Source organism: Nyctereutes procyonoides, unplaced genomic scaffold, assembly GCF_905146905.1.
Source record: "Nyctereutes procyonoides isolate TBG_1078 unplaced genomic scaffold, NYPRO_anot_genome, whole genome shotgun sequence".
Classification (NCBI taxonomy): Eukaryota; Metazoa; Chordata; class Mammalia; order Carnivora; family Canidae; genus Nyctereutes; species Nyctereutes procyonoides.
In genome coordinates this window covers 9634292-9647161 of record NW_026575030.1, presented here as the reverse complement: position 1 = coordinate 9647161, position 12870 = coordinate 9634292, and the positions used below count along the sequence as shown (strand labels likewise).

General features: G+C 54.6%; 1 protein-coding gene across 4 annotated transcripts in view; it reads right to left on the bottom strand.

Moving 5' to 3' along the window:
- GLI2 (GLI family zinc finger 2) overlaps positions 1-12870 on the bottom strand; it is a 255853-nt gene that overhangs the window by 38028 nt on the left and 204955 nt on the right. The window lies entirely within an intron of this gene.

The window sequence follows — 12870 nt, the reverse complement described above, 5'->3', positions numbered from 1 at the left end:
CCTTCTCGGATGCCCAATATCTGTGAGGCATGCACCTGGCCTGGTCCCTGTGGCCCTGGGCTGGCATGGCCGTGGCCCACCCCCATGTCCCCTGCTCAGCCCTCAAGGGGCAAATAAATTAATTACTTTTATTTGGAGATGCCCTGGCTCCACTTAACGCAAGGACGAGGACTTGACATCAGGCCTACTCACTTGGAGCCTCTAAGCAGCTATGAGCGTGTTAGCGCCAGGGTGTTCTGAGGTCATCTACCCCCAAAACTTGCCCATTAATGAAAAAGCAGGCTTGAGAGGCAAAGTAGCTATGAAACCACAGCTAAGTCACTGGGGACCAAATTTACCAAGATATAATTTTCGCTTTTTCAGAAAATGGGGTCTCTCTGTGATCCGACACAGTGCAAAGAAAAGAGTTTGTGTCAGACTCGGACAAACCAGCATTAGGATCTCAGCCATCACCAGCTCAGCCAGGCTGAGCAGGCCATTTAACCCCTGCGAGTCTCAGTTTCTTCAACTGTAAAACAGAGATAATAGTGCCTTTTTCATGAGGCTGCCCTGAGGACGAAAGTCCTCCAAATGGTGCGTGAGACACAGCCTTCAGTTAATAAACCAGAGCTGTTATTATGGCATTAGCGCCATACTTGGAGGGCAAAACCCCAGATGTGCCCGGGAGGCCCTCCAAACCTCCCCACGGGGTTGGCCGTGGATGTGGGCAAGGGCATCGTGAAGATTGGTTACTTCAGAGCGGGGATGGTTTGTCCACTGGCTGGAGCGAACCAGAGAGAATTACTGCTTATGTACGATAGTGCGCGGAAACCGTGCCTGCCACACAGGGCACGCCAGGACCCAAACAGGTGACATCCAGATGTCTCTACATCTGGCTTTCACAAACTCCCGGGGTGGAGGATGTGAGCATTCTGCAGCATTATTGTGTAGCTTTTGCAAATGTGATTGTAATGGGTGTGCAGATCCAACAAACCTGCCAGGCAGCGCTTCCACACTGCTGTGCTATGGTGCACACCGACTCTTGGCCTTGAAGGCCTTCCTGCATCCTATACCTTGTCAGGCAAATCCCTTCTCCACCCTGCAAACCCAGCAGAGGGAACTGCTTGGGTGATACCTTCCCAAAAGCCCCCCGCCCTCACATGAGCTCTCTGCTGCTTCCTCCCTGCTACCACTGCAGCACCTGCTTCTGGTCTGAGGTTGACAGGCCCATCTCCCAGGGAACTGGGTCCTGTCTGACGTACCTCTACATTCTAGCACCTGGCAGGAACCTAGCATCCCAGACGGATTTTCAGAAGCACTGGTGGCTACACATCTGTTTCCAGGCACCAAGCTTGGCAGAAGGGAGTCTTTGGGATCAGTCACGCATCGTGGCCTCAAGCTGCTCTCACTCACAGGCTGCCTTCCGAGGCCAGGGCAGGCACTGCATTAAGTGCAAGTGGCTTAAGAGATGGCTTTGCTCTAGGCAGGGGCACTATGTGTCCAAGGGTGAGGGGGGCAGAACAGAAGCAGATTAATTCACCCCTCACCAAGGGTCTGTCTTGCTGCCTTGGGCATGCTGACCGGCGCAGGATGGACTCGCACATTCCTGCAACAGGACACATGTTCTATGAAGACAATACTAGAAAAAGATCACCTGTGAGGCAAGAAGGAGCCCTCTGTCTGACTCCTGAGCACAGATCAGGGATTGAAGGTGAAAGTTCTGGAAGGCTGAGCATACTTCAATAAACACAGGGTATTCTGGAGACCAGTGTGAGGCACCTCCTGTCCTCAGATCCCTTAGTCCTCCCGCGGACACTCGAGGCAGGGTAGGTTCCCAGGGCCTGCAGGACACTAGCCAGGGGTGAGGTCACAGCAGCCTGTGGTCACTGAAGCCAGTGGTCCTAAATGGCCTCCCCAAGCCTCCCTGGCACCAAGGTCTCCCTGCAAGGCCTGCTGATGACAGCTGAGGCCTCACAAGACAAGCCAGTGACTACATGGGGATATAAAGGAATACACTGAAGGCACATGGCAGCCAGCCCAGGTCTGTCCAAGGTGACCCCCATTCCACTGGCCAGATGAGTGTCTCCCAAGCAGGAGGCTAGAGATGGGTAGATGGGTTGACATGGCAATAAGCACACCATTGTGGGGCTGCCCTGGTGGGGGCTGGAGTCCAGCCCAACCTAGCAGCTGGGCCTGGATGTGGTGGGTGGGGCTTGAGCCCCCACACGTAGGAGCTGGGATACTGGTCTTCATACCTTAGTTATCACCCTTCAGGGGAAAGTGAACTCTGAGGCTCTCTTCCCACCATGAGTCACCCAGAGAACAGGGAGCTCATTCTTCCAGCGCACCCTGGGTCCTGTCTCAGGCCCGGGGCTCAGAGGGGAGCCCCTATGGCTCTTGGAAGAGGCACCTGGCCAGCCTCAAAGGAAGCACTGGCTGGCTGTGTGTCCAGCTGGAAGATGTGGGGAAACTCTGACACCAACAACCTCCCATGAGGACTCTGGGTACAGAGAGGGAAATCACGCTGTGTGGCCAGAGAGTGACACGGGCCAAGACGCGACCCAAGGCTGCCTCATTCCCGGGCTGGTGCTCCCCTCATCCCAGGGGCCGCCCCCACATTGCTAAGTCCTCCCTGTTTCCTTGGCGTGATGGGCATGGAGCTGAGAGAGGCCTCTGCCCCTCGACCAAAGCAGACTCCATAGGGTTCGCTGGTAAGACAGGTCAGCTCTCAGGGCTGATGAGAGAGTACACGGAACAACCATTGCTCTTCCCAGGGCCAGGAATGCTGTCATTGCCAGGCCTGGAAGCCCTGGGATGGAGGCCGGGAGAGCCTCTAGCAGAGGCACAACCAAATGCTCTTCTTTCACATACAGAGCAGGACTGGCTCTGGTGGCCCTATGAGGGGACCCAGGGCCTAGAAGCAGTGGGGCAGCCCTGGCATCTGGGCACGGCCTGTGCCTTCGAAAGCACCAGTTGTCTCACTAACACTGATCTTTCCCACCTTGCTGGGTGGCTTCAGCCAGCATGCTGCCCCTCTCTGGTGCCTCCCGGGGCGGGGCACAGGCAGGGGGTTCATGCTGCCCCTCTCTGGAGCCTCCCGGGGTGGGGCACAGGCAGGGGGTTCATTGCTGCCCCTCTCTGGTGCCTCCTGGGGCGGGGCACAGGCAGGGGGTTCATTGCTGCCCCTCTCTGGTGCCTCCTGGGGCGGGGCACAGGCAGGGGGTTCATGCTGCCCCTCTCTGGAGCCTCCCGGGGTGCGGCACAGGCAGGGGGTTAGCCAGCATTAACTCTCATCCCTTCCCTTCTCTGCAACAAGTCAACTCGGGGTGTGGAGCATCTATTGACTTGAGCACTCAGTCCCCAGGACAACAGGTGCCTCAGTCAACACAGCCGTGGATGACAGTCCTGACAGGTACTCTGGGAATGCTCCCTAGCTGTCCCCTCTGCACAGTGCCATTTAGTCGTGTCCTTATCCGACATCACCTCAAGATAGGGCTGACTGTGTACCTACCATCACAGGACATCGTGCATGTATTTCTTTACTCATCTCAATAAAGAATTCACCAAGAAGGTACTTCCTGCCCATTTTACAGATGAGGACACATCCGGAGGTCCAGGTCCCTCCTTGCCCAAGGTCATTCACATAGCACGTAGTGAAACCATGCCAAGAGTGCGCTGTGCCTGTCCCCTGGGCACAGAAGGGGGTGCTCCTGACAACTGTGTTTCTTGTGAGCCAGGGACAGGGTGGGGTGGGGCACAGGATCAGGGACCAGCAGCACCTCAGAGCCGAGCAGCTTCCTCCCCACTGTTTCAGCCTCCCTTCCCGTCTGTATTTCCACTTCCACTCCATCATCACACACAAGCCACTCCAGCTCTCTGGAGGGAGCTGGAACCTCTCCCTCGCGCTGTGCTGTCGATGACTGATAAGGATCCAGGGGCACAAATGTTCCAAGAGGTTGTCATTTTGACAGACCCAACACAGCAAACAGAAGGAATCTCAAACGGCAGAAGTGCAAGCATTATTAATGCACGGGAGGGAGCAGGGAGCTTCCCGGCAGTCCTGAAAATCACACCAGCGCTGCCAGCTCTCAAGGCAGCTCCTTCAAGGAGTGGGGCTCCTCTGGTCTCCCTCCTGGGGCCCATCTGAGCGTTACATGCGGGCCGGGTGCTCCCAGCGCCCGTGAGCCGACACCAGGAAAACCGTCTGCTGGTGAAGTAGGAGCCAACACTTCAGGCTGACCCCCAGCCACAACTTCCCTTTCTTCTAGCATGTCTGCAGCATTGGCTCTGGGGGCCCAACCCAGGTCTCAGCCCTGGCCTGTCCAGGCCTTGAATTCTGGAAACTGGGCAGAGACTCAAGGAGGCAACCTTGAGGGTGAGAGGAGCAGTCAACAGCGTGAGCTCATTTAAAAGATGGTCACACTCTCCTATGGCGTAGATATGCATGTATGCACACTCACACACTTGCAGGCCGCCGTCAACTGGACTGGCAAAGCCAGCCTTGCTGCAAGCTGCTTGGCTTGGATGTTATTCTTATGCACTGCTTTCTCCCGATTCTGAGCTCATTCTACCGTCCTTTGTCTATTTGTTCACATTCCTGACAAAACTGTCCCCGGCACTTGTTCTGTGCCCAGGACCTAGAGGGAGCTCAGAGCCCAAGTGGAAGAGTCAGACCCACAAGTCAGATATGTCAAACAGTTTGAGAAAGGCTCCAGTAGAGAAAAAAAAATATCTAACTCTGCATGTAAGTGTAAGGGAAGGCTTCTCAGAGGAGGTGACATTTGGCCTGGGTTCTGAAGGTTCAGTAGGAGTTCGTCAGAAAGGGCATTATACAAAGAAAGGAAGCAGCATGGAGCGAAGCGAAGAGGCTGGAGTATAAGGATATGTGTGTGTGTGAAGGCTATGCTTTGACGGGGGAGCAGAGAGCACTTTGGGCTGGATCTCTACTGGACGACTTCATTTCTTCTCCAGGGGTCAGGGGCCATGCGACCTGAGCCCAGCTGATCAGAGCATTCCATATTCCTGGGTACTGTGATCATTTCAGAGATGGACATATGCCTACGATAGCAGCTTTGGCTGGAATCTTTGGGGGGAGAAGGGTTCTCTGCCCAAAAGAGTTGCTATGCAGGTAGGAAGCAAGCATGGAGCTGTCAGGGACGATGAAGGGTGAGGCCCAGGATGAAGACCATAACCAGAGCGTCAGGGCTGGAAGATGTGGAACCGGGTTCTTGAATTGAGTCTCTAGTACAGATCCAGCTTCACCAGAAGTTAGTAGCGTTGGCCTTTTCAGTTATCTGAGCCAATGCACTTGTTTGTCTGTTTAAACCAGTTTGAGCTGAGTTTTTCTATCACAGGCAACTGCCAAGGCAAACCTTGGCTAACACAGCTTCTCATCCCCAGAATGATCGTGCACCCAGCATTCTGCAACACGGATCAGAGCCATAGCTCCTCAGGGCTGTCCAAGCTCCTGCCTACAGGACTGCTGGAGAGGGTGGCAGGTGTCGTGTCCAGGGCTGCTGAGGCTGGTGAGGACAGCTCTGGTGGTCCTTCCATATGTGAGCATGAGGAGTAAGAAGGGGGCTGTGGGTAACAGAAACAGCCAACTGCCTCCCTGCCTCTGTGCGCGTGGGTGTACGTGCGTGCACATGTTGGTGATGGGCAGCAGTCGCCTGCAGTGGGACCCAGCTCCCTCGGGCAGTCGAGGACTCCTGCGCTTCTTCCTAGTACTGGTGCTGGCAGGTGGCTGGGCCCCTCTACCTCCTCCTCCTCAAAAGGAAGGCCTTTCCTGAGCAGCATCTTCCCTCGAACCTCTTCCCTTCCCTCTCTATTGGGAGGGGGCCTGGCCAATTCCCTGGACAAGATCTCAGGGCCAGGCCCAGAGACCAGGGTGGTAGCCAGCAGGAAGAGAGGACAAAGAGGATGGGCAAGGCAAGCGGAGACCTAGCTGGGCGGCTCCTGAGCTAGCCTCATGTGACACGGCGGCGGGGAAGGTGCGGCCCATGGGGTCGTCAGCATTCGCCCAACACCGAGTGCACGCAGCACACCCAGCAACTCTGCAAGGCAGGTTTTAGTGCAGAGGGAAACCGAGGTGTAAGGTGGTAAATGAAACGTGCCCAAGGCTGCAGGGCTCTAAGTGGCAGAGGGCAATGGAAGCTGGCCTTTCTGACTCTGCGAGCTCAGGTGTGGTGCTTTGACATTGCCAACGGTCCCCCCAGAGGCAAGCTTCTGCCCCAGCTGTCTGCCCTCGACAGATTCGGCCCAGTGTCCATTTGCAGACGTCACCTCAGCTGCTGCTCCTGCTGACCTTAGCTGGGCGGGGGTGCAGGCTGGTGGCACCTGGACTTTCTGGGTCTGGACTGCAGCTCTGCCACTTACTATGGGCCTTGGCTGTGCTCTCTGCCTGGAGCCTCTGCATTCTTGCCCACGGGATGGGGCAGTGGAGCCTGCCTGAGGGGTGGCTGTGGGATGGCATGAGCTCCATGGGCTGTGTGGCCCTGGGTGCCTAGGAGATAGTAGATGCTCACCCGGTGCTCCCCATGTCTTGTTCTTAGATTTAATGGATGAGCAAAGGAAGGACTTTCAGAGAGTGGAGTGGACCCAGCTCAATCTTTCAACATCAAGTCCCGGCCCCTTCCCCACATGCTGGATCAAGATTTCTGGAGTGGGGTGAGAGGCAAAGCCACGGCGATGAGAACCCCATACAACCACACTAAAGTGGCTGCACCCTTGGGTATGGCCACCATCCCAGGTAGCTGGCAGGATGGGGATGTGTCCCCACAGGGTGTATGGTTCCCGCTGGGCTGGAGGGGTAGGACTCTGCTTGATGGGAGGACCAGGGAGGGCATCTGATCCATGGTGCAGCCTGAGTCAGGGTGCAGGGGCAGGAACCATAGCGCTCCATACCGCAGTACCACCCCGGTACCCCACCCATGGTGCTGTTTAGAAAGGCAGAACAATGCAGAGCCGAGGGGTGCTGACTCACCCAGACTCAGCATGAGCCACTGGAGCAGACTCTTCCACTTGGGGGCCAGGAGCCAGAAGGAAGAACCCTTGGCAACCCAGAGCGGCTCCTGATGGCTTTGCTCAGAGACCTCCTCCTGTGCAGGTCAGTCGGGCCAGAAACAGGCAGAAATGGATACTTTGGGTCCCGTTCCAGACAGCACTTCTGAGACCCAAAGCAGTGGTGGTACAGCTTTTGGATGGTGAGGTCAGCAGCACAGCCGGACTGGAAGTCCGGGACCCTGTGTTATCATGGCCTGCTTTAGGGGCCTTTGCTGAGGATGAGAAAGGGGAGGTACAGTCACTTGGGGCTGTAGGCCTCTGACCTCCAGCTCTGGTCTGCTTCTCGGGGGGACTGAAGGCCTCAGTGGCAGCAGGAGAGCTCCTGTGTGTTTATGTACCTGCCTCCCTCGACCACACTCCGTGCTACCTCATGGCTGCCGCTCTGGTTCTCAGCATGTGCCACATCTGCTCCTCCGGTCATGACCTGTCCCTGTCCCCAGCTAACCCCTGAATCTCCCTCAGAGGGTCTGGCTCAGGGCCCCCTTGCTCAAGAAGCTTCCCAACCCCACATGGAGGTCAGGGCTCCCGCAAGATGCTCCTGTGGAGGACAGCTCCTTCCCTAGACCCTCTTCCCGGCCGAGCAGGGGGCACCTGCCATGAAGAGCTCACTCAGGGCCTGTCTCCTGCTTAGTTAGACCAGCAGCCAGGGAGCAAGCTCTGGGTAACCCCCCTGCTCACTTGCTTCCCCAGCACCTGCTCCTGTGCCCATCAGGTGCTTGCAGAGCATGCTCAACATGCGGCTCCTGCATGAATGGTGGGGAGAATGAAGAAATGAAGCAGTGAGTGTGTCCAACATGCAGGCATTGCGGCAGAAGGCCTGGGTTCCATCTCAGCTCACTCCTAGCTCTGTGGCTTGGAGCAATTCCTGTGCCCCCTAAACCCGCGCGCTCGTCTACAAAGAACAATCGCTGTGGCACTCTTACAAACACATAGTGGGAAGTGGAGGGAGGTTAAGTATGGAGGCTGACCTTGACCTCTCAAAGATGCATCCGTGTCCTTCCGGATCCCTTGTTAATACTATTGTATTTGCAAAAAGAAAAAGACTCTGTGATGTGATTAAGGTAAGGATGCTGAGAGGAGGAGGTTATGGATTGTCAGGGGTGTCCTAAATGCCGGAGCAAGGGTCCTTATAAGACAGAGGCAGAGGGACACAGAAGAGGAGGCAGTGTACCCACGGGGGCACAGGCTGGAGGGACGTGGCCACAAGCCAAGGAATGCTGGCAGAGGCAGGGGACGGCTTCTCCCCTAGGGCCTGCAGAGGAAGCATGGCTCTGCCCACACCTGGATTTCGACCCAACAATACTGATGTTAGACTGCTGATCTCCCGAACCGTGAGGGAATGCATTCCTGTTGTTTTGAGCCACTGAGTTCGTGGCGACTTGTGAGGAGCCGATACAGTACGTACAGCATAGTGTGCTGGTGTGGAGCAGGCCCTCGGGAGGTACTGACATCACCATCATTACTACGGTCACCTCTCTTCCGAGGCCGTCGGCTCGCAGAGAGCAGGGCCTGTGTGTTATTTCTTGGCGTGGCCTAGCCCCCAGGAGGCGCTCCATCAGCGGCAAGCTGGCAGAGAAGGAGGGCTTCTGAGCATGCTCTCTGGATTCTGGAGTGTGCCTTCCCCCCCTGCTGCCTGGATTACACGGTCACTGGCTCCCCATAGCTGAACGCGCCCTGCACACAGCCCTGACACGCCAACCCCTCCCGCCCCAGGGACCGCTTGCTCGCATGTCCTCATCCTGCCTTTGGGCTGAGATGCTACCACCCACCAGGATCACAGGGCCATGGGTGGAGTCAGAGGGCTCGGGGTGGGGGGAGGCTATGACCGCTGTGCTGCCGCCCAGGGGCTCAGGGCCAGGCACCCACTTTCTCAACAACACTAGGCAGTTGGCCTTGGGCCCACTGATCTGCTAGAAGGGAAACTAATACCCCAAAGCTGGCCTTCCTGCTCTGAGCTACTCTCCTCCTCAAACTGGGGTTCCTCAGCACCAGGCCCTTGTGAGCAGGGCAGGCATGTGTCTGCTCTCACCAGTGCATCCCTGTAGAGCGAAGCTGGCACCCGCTGCCCTAGGCCTACTGGTGGGCAGAGCTCCAATGAGCTCTTCTGGGCAGAGGTCAGTCTCTTCTGCAAGGGTTTTGTTTGTTGGTTTGGGTTTTGTTTTCTGCTTTGCTGTTTGGTTGGTTTGGGGTATGTGAAACTGAACACTGGCAAGCTTGCTCACCACACTTCCATACATTAATTTTAAAAGTTCCAGAATTCAAGTCCCTTTTAAAATACACCACGGCGATTTGCAACTGTAAAGAGATGTACGCTGAATTCTTTTGGAAAGTGCTGGAGAACCGCCCTGTCTTCAAATCAGAGCCCGATTCATTTTTTATGACAATCTGCAAGCTCCAAGGCATCTGGGCTGCCCCATGCCCATGTGGGGAGCCTCTATAAATCAGCAAAAAGGCTAACTGTAAGCAGGGCCTGGCCACAGCATCCAGCCATTCACTGATTTGTTCATGTGTTCATGCACTCTTCCCTCAGTCAGCCAACATTCGCTGAACATGGGTGCGGAGGGAACCAGGTGGGGAGCTGGGGGTCCCAGGAAGACTCGGCCAGCACCCCACACCTAGGAAGTCAAAAAATTGGCTGTCGAGTGCTGCACCAGGTGCGTCTGGTCAACTCTGACCTTCCCAGGGCTCACCTTGAACCCATACTTGCCCAGATCCCAGCAGAGAGCATAAGTCCCCATGAGGTTGTGGTGATGACAAGCTGTTAGAGTGATGATCTTGGGGGAGCACCCCAGATCCAGCCATCAGTTCAGGAAATCACAGCCCCCTAAGCCTACAGTTCACCTCAGGGCTTTAACAGAATCACAGGTCTTGGGACTTCTAGGGTCATGGAGGAAAGTGGTCACTACAATTAGTATACACTAGTATACACTACAGACAGTATACAAGGTGCCAGAGCAGAAAGAAGGGTGGGAGGAGGCAGCCCCGGTGGCGCAGCGGTTTGGCGCTGCCTGCAACCCAGGGTGTGATCCTGGAGACCCCGGATCGAGTCCCACTTCGGGCTCTCTGTATGATGCCTGCTTCTCCCTCTGCCTGTGTCTCTGCCTCTCTCTCTGTCTCTATGAATAAATAAATAAAATATTAAAAAAAAAAGAAGGGTGGGAGGGAAGAATTTATTCACTCTGTTGCAGCAATCTGAGAAGGCTTCCTGCAGGAGGTGGCATCTGAAACTGTGTCTCAACTCTTGTACAGAAAAAGAAAGGAGGCAGTGAGTGGTGCAGGCCTGGTGTTCTGAGAATAGCTGAACAAAGAGCAGATCATATCGGGGAATAGCTATCAGGGTCCAGGTGCCAAAAGTCAGACCCCACAGCTGATGGAAGGAGAATGTGTGGGGCAAACCATGAAGGAAATGTCAATAAAAAAGGGACCTGGGTTAAGAAAGGAACTCCTCTTCAGCCAGACACTCCACTGTGGGAATGAAGAGAACATGCACAAACTGAGAGAAGATATTTGCAACACAGATAACTCACTATGGAACAAAATGCCTTAATATATAAAAAGCTTATTCATATCAATATGAAAAAGGCAACTTCATACGGAAATGAGCAAAAGAGCTCAAAAGGCACCTCACAGGAAGGAAACATTGGCCAATAAACATAGGAAAGGATGCTCAGCTGTATCAGTAATAAGGGAAATAGGAAACCCAAATCACAGGAGATACCAAAATCATGGCAAAAATTTAAATGTTGCTGACATTACCCTGGTAACAAGGATGTGGAGCAAGTTGCACCCTCAAGCCCTGCTGGTGGCGAAACCACCCAAGCAAACGTCTGGCAGCATCTGGGGTTACAATGTGAATACTCCATGACTCAGCGATTTCATTCCCAGACACGCATTTACTCTAAAGAACAGCCAGCTGCACAGGGGGCCCAGAGGACGGTGCAAGAGCATTCACCGCAATAGTGTTTAAAATCGCCAAAACAAAGACACAGCCCAGATACCTGTCAATGCAGACTGCTTCGGAGTAGTGCAAATTCATGAATGGAAAGAGCGCCATGCATTAGCGGGCAAATCTCTGGAACATAATTTGACCCACAAAAGTAGTTTCCCAACAAATACACTTGCAATGATTCTGGTTACATCAAGCACACAAAGCAAAACTAAACAATGTGTTGTTGGGGGAGTCAGACCTGGGGTGGAACTGTCCTGGGTGCAAGGGGATGGGAAACTCCAAATCCCAGAGCATGGTGGGAGGGGGAGCCCCTGGGGCAGGACAGTGGAGGGGCACACAAGACCTCCAAGGTGCTGGCATGTCCCCCAGTCCCAAGGCCGGGCACGGAATGACAGTGTATGATATCATTACCCTTTATATCTTACCCATGCTTTTTGCAATTCCTTTTGTATGTCTTCAATATTTAATAATCCTAAACCTGAAAGAGGATGGCTGGCTGCTGGTTAGAAGTAGGCTGACTGGACGGGGGTTCTGCGGTGGAGAGCGGAGCAACCGCAGGGCTGGTCGTGAACTTGTGTGGGCTGCTGGGAAGCCTCTGGGGCTCAGTGGTCGTCTCCCTGTCACCCAGGGGGCTCGTCTTGGCCGCTCCATCTGTCTGCTGCCCAGGGTGAGGCTGCCACACGTCTTTCTACACATGCAATCCATTCGACCCTCCGCTCACCCTGTTCCCCTTACAGACCCGCACACTCCACCAGACCCAGCCGAGCGCCAGCTCTCAGCTGTCACTCCCTACGCAGAACCATAATAAAGAAATCACTGTTTTCGGCTGACAAAGAACAGATTTCTTACTGAGTAAACACTGATGTTTTGGTAGGGAAATTAGGTTATAAAAGTGTGCCTACAAAGGAGGCCATACACATGGACTTGGTTAAGGTCTAGCCACACAGGCAAGAGGGGTTAATTCAATTGCCCACCCTTTATCACTTTTTTTCCCCCTTGGAACAGAAGGATAGGAAGGTTATCAGCTTTTTCAAACATAAAAACTAAAAAGCATAAAAAGACAAGAAGGAAGTATCAAGGAGATTTTTTTTCCCTAGCAAAGTGATGGCTTACACTGAGCTGGGGTGGGGGAAGAGATCTTGGATTTGAGCCATGTGTTGGGAGGTGGTGAGGCAGGAACACAGCTGGCCCCGGGGAAGAGGCCCTGGGGGACCTGGCCTGGATTAGGGCCTCTCCAGGTGACCTGTGGTATGGGTTAAACCTCTGGGGATGTGAGGCCTTTGTCCGTAAGAACAGCCAACCTTGGCTGAGCACAGCTGAGCCGCATCTTCCAGAAAGTCACAGCTTTCTGGGGACTGTCCTATCACAGGGGGCAAGTGCAAGGGGGCTGGCAGGGGGGCCATGGGAGGAGTGAGACATGTGGTCTTGGGGTAGGAGAAGCCTTCAGTAAAAGGAGGGGTTTCCTTATGCTGCCCTAGGGGTCTGGGTTTAAGCCATGAGAAAATCAGTCCGGCAGAGGCGGGTGGGCTCCACACAGGGAAACTCCTCCACAATGAGGATTCTTAAACTCTGGCCTGGCCTGCCAAAGGGGTGTGTGGAATTTCCTTTCCTGGATGCCTGTCAAAACTAGATGGATAATCCCAAATAGTTTAGATAAAAGTCTTCTTAGAGGTGGGTGTGCTGCTGATTCTTACCAAACTTTTGAGTCCATTAGTGGGTACATTGAAAAGAGCTCCTCTTTCATACTGGCATCTGTCTGCTTGGGTGTGGAGGCCCCTCACTGGAAGGGGGCAACCCCAAGAAAAGCGCAGAGCCTCAGGGCAGGCTGGCGCTAGGGGTGGGATGGGGAGAGACAGTCCTCCCATGTGCCTTCCTCCTGG